Below are 14,305 nucleotides of genomic sequence, written 5' to 3' on the forward strand. Positions count from 1 at the left end.
TGCGCTGTCTCACTCGCACCCATAGTCTTATATGGGTGCGAGTGAGCCGAGAGTCGGCCGAGTGTCCGAGACAATCGCAGCATGCTGCGATTGTCTCGGACCGAGGAAAACGGCCAACAAAAAAAAATCGGCTGCTGGGAGCTGCCCCATAGTGTAACATTGGTCCGAGTGCAATGCGACGCCGGCCTAAGGGTCATTTCACACAGTGCTTTTTAGTTGTTTTTCCTTAGGTTTGTTTTTTTTCCCTACAAGTGCTGTGGTAGAGTAAACTCACTACAAACAGTGGGGTAGATTTATCAAAACTGTATAAAAGAAATTGGTCTGTGTTGCCCATAGCAACCAATCACAGCGCAGGTTTCATTTTACAAGAGCTGTTTACAACATGAAAGCCGAGATCTCATTGGTTTCTATAGGCAACAAAGACAGTGTTTATTTTAGATAGTTTTAATGGAGTTCATATAGGTTTTTCGTATAGTGTTTTACTGACTTTTAGGTCAGTGGTGTTTCAGCATGTGGTATGTGTGTGGTGTTTTGATTCAGTTTTTTTTTTTTTTAACATAATCTTCTTTATATGACTGAAAAAAAACACAAATTCATTGCCAGGTTCACAACGGTCAGTTTGATACAGTTTTGATGGAGAATTTATGCATCAGTTCATCGTTTTTACAGGTGTCAGCCACTAATATATATAGAAGATAGATATGAGATAGATAATAGATAGATACTAGAAAGATGGAGAGATTATAGATAATAGAAAGATAGATAATAGATAGATATGAGACAGATAATAGATAGATAACAGATAATAGATAGATGATAGATAAATAGATAATAGATAGATATTAGATAGATAATAGATAGATAATTTAGGTAGATAAATAATAGATAATAGATAGATAGATAGATAAATAGATAGATAATAGATATTAGATAGATAATAGATAGATAATAGGTAGATAAATAATAGATAATAGATAGATAGATAGATCGATAGATAGATATAGGAAAAAATGCAGTCAGCGCTGCATAGTTTAAAGGTGAAAAAAATGTGGTCTTATTTCAACCCACATGCTGTGGCAACGTTTCGGGTCAAATGAGCCTTTTTCAAGCCATTTGAGCCGAAACGTTGCCACAGCATGTGGGTTTGAAATAAAACCACATTTTTTTCACCTTTAACCCCTTAACGACCGCCGATACGCCTTTTAACCGTAAGGGTACTTAAACCACAGCGCCGTTAATGGCGCTATGGAAAAAGTGAATAGCACCCCCCACAGTCATATTTTCTCTGGGGTCTTGGTTGCCGGGGGTAGCTGAGACCCCAGAGAACATGATTCAGGGTGTTTTTTACCGACGCCCGAGTTGCGATCGCCGGTAATTAACCGTTTACCGGCGATCGCAAAAAAAATAAATAAACGCGATTTCCCTTTTAATTTCTCTGTCCTCCGATGTGATCGCACATCAGAGGACAGAGAAATGGGGTGCCCAATAGCCCCCCGATACTCACCTGTCTCTCCCGGTGCTCCTCGTGGCTCCCGATGGGCGCCGCCATCTTTTTCCGGCAAAAAAAAGGTGGGCGCATGCGCGGTGCGCCCGCCGGCCGGCACCGGGAGGATCTTTGGAGTCTCGGCTGCCAGGGGTAGCCGAGACCCCAAAGAACATGATCGGGGTCAGTTTTACCGACCCCTGTTTTGCGATCGCCGGTAATTAACTGTTTACCGGCGGTCGCCAAAAAAAAAGCGATGTGTAATTCTCTGTCCTCTGATATGATCGCACATCAGAGGACAGAGAAATAGGGGGATTCGGGGACCCTATTATACTTACCGGTGTCCCTGGGTCCTCCTGCGTCCTCTCCTGCCCGCCGGTGTCTTCTTTGGGAAACAAAATGACGGGTGCATGCGCAGTGCGCCCGCCATCTGTCGCCATCTGCCGGACGGCAGGAGAAAGCAGTTGGGGCTAAAATTAGGGTTAGGGTTGGGGCTAAATTTAGGGTTAGGGTTAGGGTTTGGGCTAAATTTAGAGTTAGGGTTGGGGCTAAATTTAGGGTTAGGGTTGGGGCTAAATTTAGGGTTAGGGTTGGGGCTAAATATAGGGTTAGGGTTGGGGCTAAATCTAGGGTTAGGGTTGGGGCTAAATTTAGGGTTAGGTTTCTTTCACATTTGCGTCGGTACGGGGCCGTCACAATGCGTCAGCCCGACATACCGACGCACGTTGTGAAAATTGTGCACAACGTGGGCAGAGGATGCAGTTTTTCAACGCATCCGCTGCCCAGTCTATGTCCTGGGGAGGAGGGGGCGGAGTTACGGCCACGCATGCGCGGTCGGAAATGGCGGACGCGACGTACAAAAAAAGTTACATTAAACTTTTTTTGTGCCGACGGTCCACCAAAACACAACTGATTGAGTGCACGACAGATGCGACGTGTGGCCATCCGTCGCGATCCGTCGGCAATACAAGTCTATGGGCAAAAAACGCATCCTGCGGGCACATTTGCAGGATCCATTTTTTGTCCAAAACGATGGATCGCGACAGATGCCAAACGAAGCAAGTGTGAAAGTAGCCTTAGGGCTAGGGTTGGGGCTAAAGTTAGGGTTAGGGTTGGAGCTAAAGTTAGGGCTAGGGTTGGGGCTAAAGTTAGGGCTAGGATTGCGGCTAAAGTTAGGGTTAGAGTTGGGATTAGGGTTAGGGTTTGGATTAGTGTTAGGGTTGTGTTGTGAATTCTGTGGTCGAGCTCCCTCCTGTGGTCACAAGTGGTACTTTTCTCCCGTTTTGACTTTGTGGTTTCGTACCTTCCGGGCTCTAAAAATGTGAAGGAGGATGCCCTGTCTAGGAGTTTTGTTCCAGACTCTCCGGGTTTGCCTGAGCCGGCGGGTATTCTCAAAGAGGGAGTAATTGTGTCTGCCATCTCCCCTGATTTGCGACGGGTGCTGCAAAAATTTCAGGCTAATAAACCTGATCGCTGCCCAGCGGAGAAACTGTTTGTCCCTGATAGGTGGACGAATAAAGTTATCTCTGAGGTTCATTGTTCGGTGTTGGCTGGTCATCCTGGAATCTTTGGTACCAGAGATTTAGTGGCTAGATCCTTTTGGTGGCCGTCTCTGTCGCGGGATGTGCGTTCTTTTGTGCAGTCCTGTGGGATTTGTGCTCGGGCTAAGCCCTGCTGTTCTCGTGCCAGTGGGTTGCTTTTGCCCTTGCCGGTCCCGAAGAGGCCTTGGACACATATCTCTATGGATTTTATTTCGGATCTCCCCGTCTCTCAAAAACTGTCGGTCATTTGGGTAGTTTGTGATCGCTTCTCTAAGATGATCCATTTGGTACCCTTGTCTAAATTACCTTCCTCCTCTGATTTGGTGCCATTGTTCTTCCAGCATGTGGTTCGTTTACATGGCATTCCAGAGAACATCGTTTCTGACAGAGGTTCCCAGTTTGTTTCGAGGTTTTGGCGAGCCTTTTGTGCTAGGATGGGCATTGATTTGTCTTTTTCCTCGGCTTTCCATCCTCAGACAAATGGCCAAACTGAACGAACCAATCAGACCTTGGAAACATATCTGAGATGTTTTGTTTCTGCTGATCAGGATGATTGGGTGTCCTTTTTGCCGTTGGCTGAGTTCGCCCTTAATAATCGGGCCAGCTCGGCTACCTTGGTTTCGCCGTTTTTCTGCAATTCTGGGTTCCATCCTCGTTTGTCTTCAGGGCAGGTTGAGTCTTCGGACTGTCCTGGTGTGGATACTGTGGTGGACAGGTTGCAGCGGATTTGGACTCATGTAGTGGACAATTTGACCTTGTCCCAGGAGAAGGCTCAACGTTTCGCTAATCGCAGACGCTGTGTGGGTCCCCGACTTCGTGTTGGGGATTTGGTTTGGTTGTCATCTCGTTATATTCCTATGAAGGTTTCCTCTCCTAAGTTTAAGCCTCGTTTCATTGGTCCGTATAGGATTTCTGAGGTTCTTAATCCTGTGTCTTTTCGTTTGACCCTTCCAGATTCTTTTTCCATCCATAACGTATTCCATAGGTCATTGTTGCGGAGATACGTGGCACCTATGGTTCCATCTGTTGATCCTCCTGCCCCGGTTTTGGTGGAGGGGGAGTTGGAGTATATAGTGGAGAAGATTTTGGATTCTCGTGTTTCGAGATGGAAACTCCAGTATCTGGTTAAGTGGAAGGGTTATGGTCAGGAAGATAATTCCTGGGTCTTTGCCTCTGATGTCCATGCTGCCGATCTTGTTCGTGCCTTTCATATGGCTCATCCTAGTCGGCCTGGGGGCTCTGGTGAGGGTTCGGTGACCCCTCCTCAAGGGGGGGTGCTGTTGTGAATTCTGTGGTCGAGCTCCCTCCTGTGGTCAGAAGTGGTACTTCGGCTGATTCTGTCTATGGGCTTCCGTTGGTGGATGTGAGTGGTACTGCGGCTTCTGAGTTTCCTTCCTCAGGTGATGAGGTTAAGTCGTTAGGTGCTGCTCTATTTAACTCCACCTAGTGCTTTGATCCTGGCCTCCAGTCAATGTTCTAGTATTGGTCTTGCTTCCTCCTGGATCGTTCCTGTGGCCTGTCTGCTCAGCATAAGCTAAGTTCTGCTTGTGTTACTTTTGTTTGCTATATTTTTCTGTCCAGCTTGCTATATTGGTTTCTCTTGCTTGCTGGAAGCTCTGAGACGCAGAGGGAGCACCTTCGTACCGTTAGTCGGTGCGGAGGGTCTTTTTGCCCCTCTGCGTGGTTGTTTGTAGGTTTTTGTGTTGACCGCAAAGCTATCTTTCCTATCCTCGGTCTATTCAGTAAGTCGGGCCTCACTTTGCTAAATCTATTTCATCTCTGTGTTTGTATTTTCATCTTAACTCACAGTCATTATATGTGGGGGGCTGCCTTTTCCTTTGGGGAATTTCTCTGAGGCAAGGTAGGCTTATTTTTCTATCTTCAGGCCTAGCTAGTTTCTCAGGCTGTGCCGAGTTGCATAGGGAGCGTTAGGCGCAATCCACGGCTACCTCTAGTGTGGTGTGATAGGATAGGGATTGCGGTCAGCAGAGTTCCCACGTCTCAGAGCTCATCCTATGTTTTTGGGTATTGTCAGGTCACTTTGTGTGCTCTGAGCTTCAAGGTCCATTGTGGTTCTGAATTACCTATTCATAACAGGGATGGCATTAGGGTTACGCTTGGGATTAGGGTTAGGTTTAGGATTAGGGTTAAGGTTAGGGTTGTGATTAGGGGTGTATTGGGATTAGGGTTAGGTTTGAGGTTAGGGTTGAGATTAGGATTAGGGGTGTGTTGGATTTAGGGTTATGGTTAGGGTTGACATTAGGGTTGTTTTGGGGTAAGGGTTGTGATTATGGTTAGGGTTAGTGATTAGGATTATGGATGAGGTTGGGATTAGGGTTAGGGGTGTGTTGGGGTTAGGGTTGGAGCTAGAATTGGGGGGTTTCCACTGTTTAGGTACATCAGGGGGTCTCCAAACACGACAGCCAATTTTGCGCTCAAAAAGTCAAATGGTGCTCCCTCCCTTCTGAGCTCTGCCATGCACAAAAACAGTGGCTTACCCCCACATATGGGGCCTCAGCATACTTGGAACAAATTGGACAACAACTTTTGGGGTCCAATTTCTCCTGTTACCCTTGTGAAAATAAAAACTTGGGGGCTAAAAAATATTTTTTTGTGGAAAAAAAAATATTTTTTATTTTTACAACTCTGCATTATAAACTTCTGTGAAGCACTTGGGCATTCAAAGTTCTCACCACACATCTAAATAAGTTCCTTGGGGGGTCTAGTTTCCAAAATGGGGGCACTTGTGGGGGATTTCTGCTGTTTAGGTACATCAGGGGCTCTGCAAACGCAACATAACGCCCACAGACCATTCTATCTAAGGCTACGTTCACACTAGCGGTGTGCGCCGCTGCATCGGCGACGCGACGCACAACACACCGAAAAACGCGTGCAAACGCACGCAAAAACGCTGCGTTTTTCGACGCGTGCGTCGTTTTTTGACAAAAATCGGACGCAAGAAAAATGCAACTTGTTGCGTTTTCTTGGTCCGACGCTAGCGTCAAAAAAGACGCACGTGTCGGAAAACGCAACAAGCAAAAACGCATGCGTCCCCCATGTTAAACATAGGGGCGCATGATGCGTGCGTCGCCGCTGCGTCGCCTGACGCTAGCGCGACGCACACTAGCCGAACGCTAGTGTGAACGTAGCCTTAGTCTGCATTCCAAAACGGTGCTCCTTCCCTTCCGAGCTCTGCCGTGCGCCCAAACAGTGGTTTACCCCCACATATGGGGCATCAGCATACTCAGGATAAATTGTACAACAACTTTTGGGGTCCAATTTCTCCTGTTACCCTTGTGAAAATAAAAACTTGGGGGCTACAATATCTTTTTTGTGGAAAAAAAATATTTTTTATTTTCATGACTCTGCATTACAAACTTCTGTGAAGCACTTGGGCATTCAAAGTTCTCACCGCACATCTAGATAAGTTCCTTGGGGGGTCTTGTTTCCAAAATGGGGTCACTTGTGTGGGGTTTCTACTGTTTAGGTACATCAGGGGCTCTGCAAACGCAACATAATGCCCGCAGACCATTCTATCAAAGTCTGCATTCCAAAACGGCGCTCCTTCCTTCCGAGCTCTGCCGTGCGCCCAAACAGTGGTTAACCCCCACACATGGGGTACCAGCATACTCAGGACAAATAGGACAACAACTTTTGGGGTCCAATTTATCTTGTTACCCTTGTGAAAATAAAAACTTGGGGGCTAAAAATCTTTTTTGTGGAAAAAAAAATATTTTTTATTTTCATGACTCTGCATTATAAACTTCTGTGAAGCACTTGGGCATTCAAAGCTCTCACCACACATTTAGATAAGTTCCATGGGGGTCTAGTTTCCAAAATGGTGTCACTTGTGGGGGGTTTCCACTGTTTAGGCACATCAGGGGCTCTCCAAATGCGACATGGCGTCCAATCTCAATTCCAGACAATTCTACATTGAAAAAGTAAAACGGCACTCCTTCTCTTCCAAGCTCTGCGGTGCGCCCAAACAGTGGTTTACCCCCACATATGGGGTATTGACGTACTCAGGAGAAATTGCACAACAACTTTTGTGGTCTAATTTCTCCTGTTACCCTTGTGGAAATAAAAATTTGGGGGCAAAAAGATCATTTTTGTAGAAAAAATGCGATTTTTTATTTTCACGGCTCTTCGTTATAAACTTCTGTGAAGCACTTGGGGGCTCAAAGTGCTCACCACACATCTAGATAATTTCCTTAAGTGGTCTAGTTTCCAAAATGGTGTCACTTGTGGGGGGTTTCCACTGGTTAGGTACATCAGGGGCTCTCTAAACGTGACATGGCATCCAATTTCAATTCCAGCCAATTCTGCATTGAAAAAGTCAAACGGCGCTCCTTCACTTCCAAGCTCTGCGGTGCGCCCATACAGTGGTTTACCCCCACATATGGGGTATCGGCGTATTCAGGAGAAATTGCACAACAAAATTTATGGATTAATTTCTGTTTTTACACTTGTGAAAATAAAAAAAAATGGTTCTGAAGTAAAATGTTTGCAAAAAAAAAGTAAAATGTTCATTTTTTCCTTCCACATTGTTTCAGTTCCAGTGAAGCACGTAAAGGGTTAATAAACTTCTTGAATATGGTTTTGAGCACCTTGAGGGGTGCAGTTTTTAGAATGGTGTCACACTTAGTTATTTTCTATCATATAGACCCCTCAAAATGGCTTCAAATGTGATGTGGTCCCTAAAAAAAAAATGGTGTTGTAAAAATGAGAAATTGCTGGTCAACTTTTAACCCTTATAACTCCCTAACAAAAAAAAAATTGTTTCCAAAATTGTACTGATGTAAAGTAGACATGTGGGAAATGTTATTTATTAAGTATTTTGTGTGACATCTCTCTGATTTAAGTGCATAAAAATACAAAGTTTGAAAATTGCAAAATTTTAAAAATTTTCTCCATATTTCCGTTTTTTTTTCACAAATAATCGCAAGTAATATCGAAGAAATGTTACCAATAACATGAAGTACAATATGTCACGAAGAAACAATCTCAGAATCAGCGGGATCCGTTAAAGCGTTCCAGAGTTATAACCTCATAAAGTGACAGTGGTCAGAATTGTAAAAATTGGCCCGGTCATTAAGTACCAAATTGGCTCTGTCACTAAGGGGTTAAGCTATGGAGTGATGCCTGCATTTTTTCCTATGTCTGGATTGAGGCAAGTCTTGGATGTTTTGTCTGGAGGCGTGCACCCACCTATTGGTAAAGGGCTGTTCCAATTTTCTATGTTTAGATAGATAGATAATAGATAGATAATAGTTAGATAATAGATATATAGATATATTATAGATATATAATAGATCGATGATAGATATATCCAGAAAAATGGAAGCAGCACACCGTTGTTGGCTCAAATCACGTGTGGTTTAATTACCTATAGGCAATTCCAACAACGGTGTGCTGCGTCCATTTTTCTGGATATATTTATAAGGTTTGGTACATGCCTGGGAAGCTTTTGCACCCTATAAGTGTTTTTGTGCTGCTTTTTGTTCTCTTTTTTTCTAGATAGATAGATAGCAGACATGTAAATAACCCCACAGAATAAATGTATATAAGTTGCTCATAGCAACTAATCAGAGGTCAGCTTTATTTATTCACACAGGAATTGTAAAATTAAAGCTGAGCTGTGGAAAACTGACTTGTGAACGAGCCCTAAAACTGATCAGGTGCCTTTTAGAGATTACCAAACCTGAACTCGAAAGTTCAGGGTTCATACCGGACACCCAGCGTCCGGTGCTAAACTCCCAACACAGACTTCTCCATTTCTATGGGGTTCAAGTTCAGGTTCAAGTTCGCGGGTACCTGAACTGAACATTGGACTAAAATTGGGTGGGGTACTAGAACCCGAACTTGCATGGGTCTGCTCATCCCTAGTCACTTTCAGTCAGCAGTAAAGTAGCCTTCAGGCCATGCTACTACTCAGTGACTTTCCCCTCTTGCTGTTATAGGCCTCTTTCACACGTCCAGATAATTCCAGAACCGGAGAAATCGGTACCGGAGTTATTCGTGTCCGTTGTCCGTGTGTCCGTGTGCTCACGTAGCACATCAGTGTGGCACACATGCGGCAGCCGTGTGCTACCTGTGTGCCGACTGAGGACCACACGGACCGTGCAGGAGACAGCGCTACAGTTAAGCTCTCAGCGCCGGCAGCAGGTCCTGTGTGAGCAGTCACATGGTACCGCTCATTACAGTGATGAATATGCGCATATTCCTCACTGTAATGAGCGGGACCATGTGACCGCTCACACAGGACCTGCTGCAGCCGCTGAGAGGAGACATCGCAGGAGCTGGTTGAGTATTTCCCGGCAGGCAAGCGGGGGGGGGGGGGGGGATGGGTCAAAGGGTATGGGAGGTGGGAGGGGACGCACAAACTTTATTTTTAACACAAAAAAACCCCTTGATTTTTCATTCCTTCTCTCCAGCGAATGCTGCTGGGGAGAGGGAATGAATGCCGCCTTCAGCACCACACGCAGGGAGGACAGCGCTTACTGTAGCGCTGTCTCTCCTGTGGGCGGTACGTGCACACAGAGGAGAGTGCACACTGTTCTCCGTGTGCACGTGTGCGGGACGTATTGCGGTACGTGCTGCCGGAGAAAAGCGGACATGTCTCTGTGTTTTGCACACGGACACACGGTCCGTGAAAACACGTAGACATGTGCATAGACCCATTCATTTGAATGGGTCTACGTGTGTCAGTGTCTCCGGTACGTGAGAAAACTGTCAGTACACGTACCGGAGACACTGACGAGTGAAAGAGGTCATAGAGGGGTCCTAAGAAGAGCACCCTGTATATTACTATGTTTAATTGACCTTAGGACACATAGGATTATATAGGCAATCCCTTTAATACTGGGGCACATCCACAATCTTCTATATAACCTCTCCTGTAGACATCAAGAAAGACATCGTTAGATATCACGTTGCACTTGATGGAACAGGTTCATTTTATTAAGAAGCAAGTGTAATTAAACACAAGGGCCGTGTATTTACCAGTCAGACAGGAAATAAATTGGGTAATATTTCTTAGCCCTCCACTTCTAGAATAATAGATGAAGCTTCACAATGGTTTAAACCCATCTTGTTACGGATAGAGGTCACAAATAAATTACTTCAAGAAAATGAGGCATTGCTTTATGAAAAGGAAGTCAGGGGGATGGGATTGGTATCCTTAATGGCCACTGAGATTTTTATTTAAGAGAATACAAATGAAGAACACGACAAAGACCCCGATTCATCATTACTGCGTCTCCACATTTCTCGGGTCATTTTCTCCTTTTTAGAGCCTTTACTATTTGCACCTAATTTTCTATTCGATTTGCGCCACTTTTTATGTTTTAGAAAGACGTAGGAAATGCGATTTTTACCATTTTTCACATTATTTTAGTTGTTTTTTTTGGCACATTTCACGCCATTTCCTGTTGGAGTTTTCAGTTTGGCACATTTTTAGACAAACATACAACATGTTAAAGGGTTTGTGACTTTTGTCTCCAAAAAGTTACAAAAACTGGATAAATCCCATTTTTTGCTCCAAACTCGTGAATTATGTGCACCGTTATGAAAAATTTGGCGCAAAAAGCTGCAATGTAAGCCACAAAAAAAAACCCCAGAAACGTGACTTCAATAAATTTCAAATGATAAACAAGGATCAAAGTGCGGTCGAATGTATCAAGGTAGTCTGCAATAAGCAGTGTAAGGCTATGTGTCCACGTTCTGGATTTTTAGCGTTTTTTAAGCGTTTTTGCGGCGGTTTTCTGCTGCAGAAACGCTTAAAAACCGCTTACATAAATCATCCCATTATTTTATGCATTCCACAGTTTTTGTGCCATGCTGCGTTTTTTTTTCCGCAATGGAAAAGCATTGCGGAAAAAAAAACGCAACATGTTCATCAATAGAATTGTATTTGGACAATTGAAAAAAAAAACCCGCTAAGGCTACGTTCACATTTGCGTTGGGCGCAACCGCGGCGACGCATGCGTCATGCGCCCCTATATTTAACATGGGGGGCGCATGGACATGCGTTGCACTTGCGTTTTGTGACGCATGCGTGACTGCAGCGCATGCGTCAGGGCACAGAGGACGCTGCATGATGCAGTTTTTTCTGCGCCAAAAACCATGAAAAAGTGAACGCATGCGTCACAAAACGCTGCGTTGTGCATGCGTTTACATTTGCGTTGTGTGTTGCGTCTCCGACGCAGCTCCGCACAACGCAAATGTGAACGTAGCCTAAGAATCCGCAAAAAAAGCAACAAATACGCGTAAAAAACGCGATAAAAACGCAAGCAGCAGATTTCCTGCGAAGGGAGTCCGGATTTCATCAGGAAAATTCTGCATACCTCCTGCTGTGTGGGCACATAGACTGATAATGCAATAAGGTCACATAACAGATAAGGGTTCAAGGGTATTGGATCGGGAAGAGAGAAATCATGATGGGCAAGCCAGAATAAAACCGCAATACAGCGACGCACGAGGTTGGGTGAATGTTCAGGCTGTTAAGGCAGACCAAGATGCATAACTGAAAGCTCTCGATCCCAAACCAATATCTGCACCAGATCTTCCCGTACCATTTATAATAATATGAGAAGGGAATTTAGTCCCCGTTTCCTTGACAACATCTCCCTGATGAAGCCTGATTAGTAATAATAATAATAATAATAAATAAGACTTGTTCTGTTTGTCGCTTCCCGTCATGGATCACACTCTGTGTTGGTAATTACAGGCTGTTTATTACATGTGGTGCAATCCTCCATTACATGAGTCTCAGCCACAACCGATCAACAAGTTCCAACCTCATTATAGAACACACATAAAAGTAGTGAGACCCCTAGATTGCTATAAGACTGGCACATCCAAGCTAGTGGGCATAGGGGCACACAGGAGCAGCTACCTCTGTATACAATATACAAAAAACGGTTAAAATCACCACACGTTGAAGGGCGGAGCACGGTCAAGAAGCCAACCTACAAATAGTCTGATTAGTGGCGAAACATGTCAGACAATTGTATGTACATGGGGTCCTCCTTAGACACCATTCCTGGATGTAATTGTACTGCCATGTAGCTACGTAGCTACCTCACTGGGTAATCTAATGATGCCTTTTTGGGGGATTTGAACCGGCAATCGTCTGATTGCTTATACTATACTAGATGGTGGCCCGATTCTAACGTATCGGGTATTCTAGAACATGTAGGTAGTATATAGCACAGGCTACATACTATATTGCACAGTGACGTAGTATATAACACAACCGACGTAGTATATAACAGAGCTACGTAGTATGTAACACAGCGTACGTAGTATATAGCAGAGCTACAGTACGTAGTATATTGCACAGGCACGTACTATATTGCACAGTGACGTAGTATATAACACAACCGACGTAGTATATAACAGAGCTACGTAGTATGTAACACAGCGTACGTAGTATATAGCAGAGCTACAGTACGTAGTATATTGCACAGGCACGTACTATATTGCACAGTGACGTAGTATATAACACAACCGACGTAGTATATAACAGAGCTACGTAGTATGTAACACAGCGTACGTAGTATATAGCAGAGCTACGTAGTATATTGTAGAGCCACGTAGTATATTGCTCAGCCCATGTGGTATATAACAGTCACGTAGTGTATTGCACAGCTACGTAGTATATAACAGAGCCCACGCAGTATGCAACACAGCCCACATAGTATATAGCAATGTGGGCACTACATGTGTGGTTAAAGAAGACTTAAAATAAAAAATAAACATACTCATCTTCCGAAGGCCCCTTGAAGTCCTGTCCCTTGAAGTCCTGTCGCCTGTGTGCGGTGCACGCGGCAGCTTCCGGTCCCAGGGTTGGTATGAGCGCAGGACCTGTGATGACGTCACGGTCACATGACCGTGACGTCATGGCAGGTCCTTCTCGCATAGCATCCTTGACACCAGAACCTGCCGCTTGCACTGCCGAGGACAGCGTGCGACGTCGAAGGGTGAGAATAACATTTTTTTTTAATTATTATTATTTGTAACATTAGATCTTTTTACTATTGATGATGCATACGCATCATCAATAGTAAAAAGTTGGTCACACAGGGTTAATAGCAGCGTTAATGGAGTGTGTTACCCGCGGCATGACGCGGTCCATTAATGCTGCCATTAACCCTGTGTGAGGGCTGACTGGAGGGGAGTATGGAGCGGGCACTGACTGCGGGGAGGAAGGAGCCGCCATTTTGCCACTGGACTGTGCCCGTCGCTGATTGGTCGTGGCAATGGTCATGGGCGTTTTGCCACAACCAATCAGCGACTTGGATTTCCATGACAGACAGAGGCCGCGACCAATGAATATCCGTGACAGACAGAAAGATAGACAGAAAGAAAGATGGAAGTGACCCTTAGACAATTATATAGTAGATACTACAATAACACAGTATTACAGTGTATAGTGAAAGCGATGGTCTCCTGGACCATAGCTCTATATAAAAGCATTATCAATGCTCTAACCTGAGCAAAGTCATTGAACAGGAGGAGGAGGTGAGCTGTGACATCACCTATTGTGAATGGTGGATTCTGTGTTATCTACTGTATATAGAGGTATTATCAGTCATTGTACAGGAGGAGGAGGTGAGCTGTGATATCACATATTGTGAATGGTGGATCCTGTGTTATCTACTGTATATAGAGGTGTTATCAGTCATTGTACAGGAGGAGGAGGGGAGCTGTGATATCACATATTGTGAGTGGTGGATCCTGTGTTATCTACTGTATATAGAGGTGTTATCAGTCATTGTACAGGGGTAGGAGGTGAGCTGTGACATCACCTATTGTGAATGGTGGATCCTGTGTTATGTACTGTATATAGAGGTGTTATCAGTTATTGTACAGGAGGAGGAGGTGAGTTGTGACATCACCTATTGTGAATGGTGGATCCTGTGTTATCTACTGTATATAGAGGTTTTATCAGTCATTGTACAGGGGGAGGAGGTGAGCTGTGACATCACCTATTGTGAATGGTGGATCCTGTGTTATCTACTGTATATAGAGGTGTTATCAGTCATTGTACAGGGGGAGGAGGTGAGCTGTGACATCACCTATTGTGAATGGCGGATACTGTGTTATCTACTGTATATAGAGGTGTTATCAGTCATTGTACAGGAGGAGGTGAGCTGTGACATCACCTATTGTGAATGGTGGATCCTGTGTTATCTACTGTATATAGAGGTGTCATTGTACAGGAGGGGGAGGTGAGCTGTGACATCACCTATTGTGAATGGTGGATCCTGTGTTATGT

Source organism: Ranitomeya imitator, chromosome 3 (assembly GCF_032444005.1).
Source record: "Ranitomeya imitator isolate aRanImi1 chromosome 3, aRanImi1.pri, whole genome shotgun sequence".
NCBI lineage: Eukaryota > Metazoa > Chordata > Amphibia > Anura > Dendrobatidae > Ranitomeya > Ranitomeya imitator.